General features: G+C 30.1%; 1 protein-coding gene across 9 annotated transcripts in view; it reads left to right on the forward strand.

Moving 5' to 3' along the window:
- LOC106878725 (potassium channel subfamily T member 2) overlaps nucleotides 1-4,131 on the forward strand; it is a 747,999-nt gene that overhangs the window by 524,452 nt on the left and 219,416 nt on the right. The gene's annotated exons all lie outside the window — the stretch shown is intronic.

Consider the following 4,131-nt stretch of genomic DNA (forward strand, 5'->3'; position numbering starts at 1 on the left):
AGACACATGATTAACTGTTATGTGAAGTTTTTTCATTAGAAATTACATGAGACATGTAATAACAACATACCTGGTTTGTGCATGAAGTATTTCAAAACTAAAATCCATGTATTTGAACATGGTATATTTTCAAGGCTTTAAAGTAGTTTTCCCATTATTTCTACTACATCTTATCAATACGATATAAAGCTATATAAATGTTGAGGTTAAAAAGGAAATCTACACACTGGATCCAGCTTATACCTCTTATTATTAGTATCGTGCAATTATTGTTTTATTATTTTTTTCCTTATTTATACAGGGTGGGCCAAAAGTCACGCACAAAATAAGTTCATTACACTCCGGAATTTTTAGACATGCTTCAATTTTTTTTACATTGAATGAAATAAATAAAATAATAATGAATACACACATACTTGTACATGATGAACAAAATGAGTAATAACAACAACAACAACAATAATAATAACAATAAAGTAATATAAATGAAATGTCAACTGTTTTGGTGCTTGACTTTTGGCCCATTCTGTATATTACTGGCTTCAACTTTTACTTACTTACCAATATAGCTCAACTAACTTTTGTTTTTAAGAAAATTACTATAAAGTATTCTTTGACTTTGTCATATTTATCTTGTTTAAATATTACTACAAATCTTAACCAGAATAATATATGCTTCATATAACTATGACTTAATTCTTATAGTTTCAGTATTTATTTAATTGAGACTATTGACTCCTCACCCACAATATCGTCTTCACATTAGGCTGCTGCTGCTGCTACTTCTACTTCTTCTTCTTCTTCCCCCAACCCCTCAATTAGATATATTAACCAGTATGATCTTTCAAACTATTGTTTATAGACATATATTTGTACATGAGTAACATCTGTTTCTAACAGCTGTGAATTATATTTTTCGATATTTTTTGCCACCACAATGTATTATTTTTACATAAAGTAAAGGTATCAAAGGCATTTCCAATATTCAGATGAATGTAAATGATTTTAATTAATTTAAGAAATAATACAGGTCGATGGTTTGTACTTTTACCTTATATTTCAATATTTCAGGGTTAGGATTCACTTTTCCAGGCAATCTGTGGAGAAATGGTGTTGTAAGCTAACCCTATACTACAGAGAAGTTGCATTGTTTTGGCACCATAAAAAACATTTATATATATATATCAGAGAATGTTTCATGCAAACTATACTATTCAAACAAATATATTTTCATCTGAAATCAAAGTTAATAATAGTATTCTGTTTCCATGTAAATATTTACATGCATGGATATTTAATAAATAATATTGTAAGCCATCATATCTCAATTGCATTATTTTTCTGTCTATATTTTCATATTGAATTATAAAAGAATAAAAAAATTTTAAAAACTTCAGCTCTCTAAAATATGACAAGACATGCTGTAATATAATAGGCTTCTACTTTATAATTTTTGTAATTGCTTATCATTTCTGAAATACACCTTCATACACAAAAATAAAAACTAGCTTGGGTTATCTTATTCAAGTAGAATGTAACAGTTTTAAACAGTTTGCATGAGGAATTATATCAGCAATATTGTTAGCTAATTGCTTTGATTACATAGGTAACAGAATAAAAGACTGTGTCCTGAGAATAATTTATGGTAATTTATCATATTTTGAATTTAATTCACTTCAAATTCACTTCAAATGTAATACATATTTTGACTATGATTCTTGAATCAATACTAATACTTTGATATGTGAAGGTTTTAGTTTAATTTACCTGTGCTAAAATCCCCTTATTTCTGTTAACAAATATTAACACTAACTCCTAGCTATGGTGAAATATTGTTTTGGATATGAAATTAATATAGTGTAACGTAGATACAACTTTGAAGTTAATCCTGTTCAATTCTCTTTCATCAAACATACCAACTTTGCAGCTATGATCCAGAGCTTATAGGTAACATTTTATCGAAGCCTCCTGACATTCAATCAGCCTGCAGATAAACTCTTTGCAACAATTCCATATTTATCATTACTTGTTAGATTTAACAGTGTAAAAGAATAAATTTACTTTGGAGTCTGCCCTAACATAGCTCACTGAAACATTGCCAAGCAATATTAAATAACACATGTGTGTGTGTGTGTGTGTGTGTGCACACTCGAGTGTGCATGCATATATTTATGTATATGTGCATATGTTCATATTTTTGTCTCTGTATTTTTATATTGGATTGGTCTAATATTAATTCAGCTATAACATGAAATGAAATCAACTGCTAACTAATATGTTCAGCTTCAGTAACAAAAATTTACTTTATACTACCATTAACAGATGTATTTATATACTCAATATATTTATTATTTTTACCAGTGTTTTAGAAAAAGTAATAAAATGGAGAGAATCAAATTGTAAATATATATTAATCTAGCCAGGTTTGAGCCACAAAACAATAGGCCTCAAATTTATTATCAGGAAGTATCAGTTGCATACTCGGTGTGTGTGTGTGTTTATGTTTGTGTGTACTGGTGTTAATTGATGTTTGGAGTTAGACACTTTTACACCTAAAGGTAACTGAGCCATTTGATGAATAAAGATTGATTAGCTACCAAAATGAAATAAGCAGTGGGGTTAATTTGATTGATTAATAACGTTTGAAGATTGTGTCCCAGCATGGCTGCAAGCCAATGACTGCAGTAGTAAAATTGTGTGTGTGTGAGTGAGAAAGAGAGAGAGAGAGAGAGAGAGAGAGAGAGAGAGAGAGAGAGAGAGAGAGAGAGAGAGAGAGAGAGAGAGAGAGTGAGTGAGTGAGAGAGAAGGAATATTTTAATAAGGTTTTGTGTTTTTCCTTGATTTTTTTGTTTCAGAAGATTTAGCTTTTGAAGGGAAAATAGGCTCTTTTTACATTAAATTGTGAATTTTAAAGATATGAAAGATGGCAATGCTAAACTGTTTGCTACTTCTTTGAACTATTGTTAATAACCTTTTACAAGAATTGTTTTTGACTTTGAATTTTAATTCAAAATACAAATATTCAAAACAATTGTTTATACTTAAATTATCTTAAACATTCATTTGCAAGATAATTCTTAATACAACACAAGGCATTTTGGTGTAAGACACCTTATAGTAGATCAAATATTTTATATTAGCTTTTTCTATGTTACAATGAAAAGGTGATAGTGTGCATAGCAATTTAAAGTTTATTTAAACTTGTGATATTGGAAAACCATGACTAGAAATACAGGAAAAAATACTGGAGAAAATTTCTTACATAAAGACATGAGCAAGAGACTATAGAGTAATAAGATGTGACATAATAGTTATAGATTTTAGATATAACTGTATTATTTGTTTGTTTTTTTTTTAATATGGAATATGTTAAATGTTAGGTATTTACATTAGTTTTCAAGATTGAATATTATTTAAGTGCTTAGGGAGATATTTAATCTCTCAGAGTGCACAATAATTCAACAGGTAGTCAGTGCTGTGACTTAATATCTATGTGAATTAAACAAGTCGGAAGAATGGATATACAACATGTAGAAAATATGAAATATTTACAAGTAACTCTGTAAGACATCTAAATGTTTCAGTGACTATTCACCTTGTTAACCTCCAACAAGTTAAAGGTATTTTACTCAATGTATATAATGTTGACTTTATGAGAGGTGTTTGTGTGTGTGTGTGTGTGTGTGTGTGTGTGTGTGTGTAGGTGCAAAGCATGGCTGTGTGGTAAGAAGTTTGCTTTCCAACCACATAGTTCCAGTTTCTTCTACTATAGTCTCAGAATATATATATATATATATATATATATATGCATGTATATATATACTTGTGTATGTATACATATGTATATGCATGTATATGTGTGTGTATGCAGGTATATATATATATATTTATATATATATATATCAACATCATCATCATCATCATTATTTAACGTGTTTTCCATGCTGGCATGGGTTGGACAGTTCAATTGTGTTTTGGGAAACCAGGAGGCTGCACCAGGCCCCAGTCTGATCTGGCAGTGTTTCTACAGCTGGATGGCCTTCCTAATGCCAGCTACCCCAAAAGTATAGTGGGTGCTTTTTATGTGCCACCGGCACGGAAGCCAGTCAAGGCGGCACTGGCATCGGCCAC

Source organism: Octopus bimaculoides, chromosome 1 (assembly GCF_001194135.2).
Source record: "Octopus bimaculoides isolate UCB-OBI-ISO-001 chromosome 1, ASM119413v2, whole genome shotgun sequence".
Lineage (NCBI taxonomy): Eukaryota > Metazoa > Mollusca > Cephalopoda > Octopoda > Octopodidae > Octopus > Octopus bimaculoides.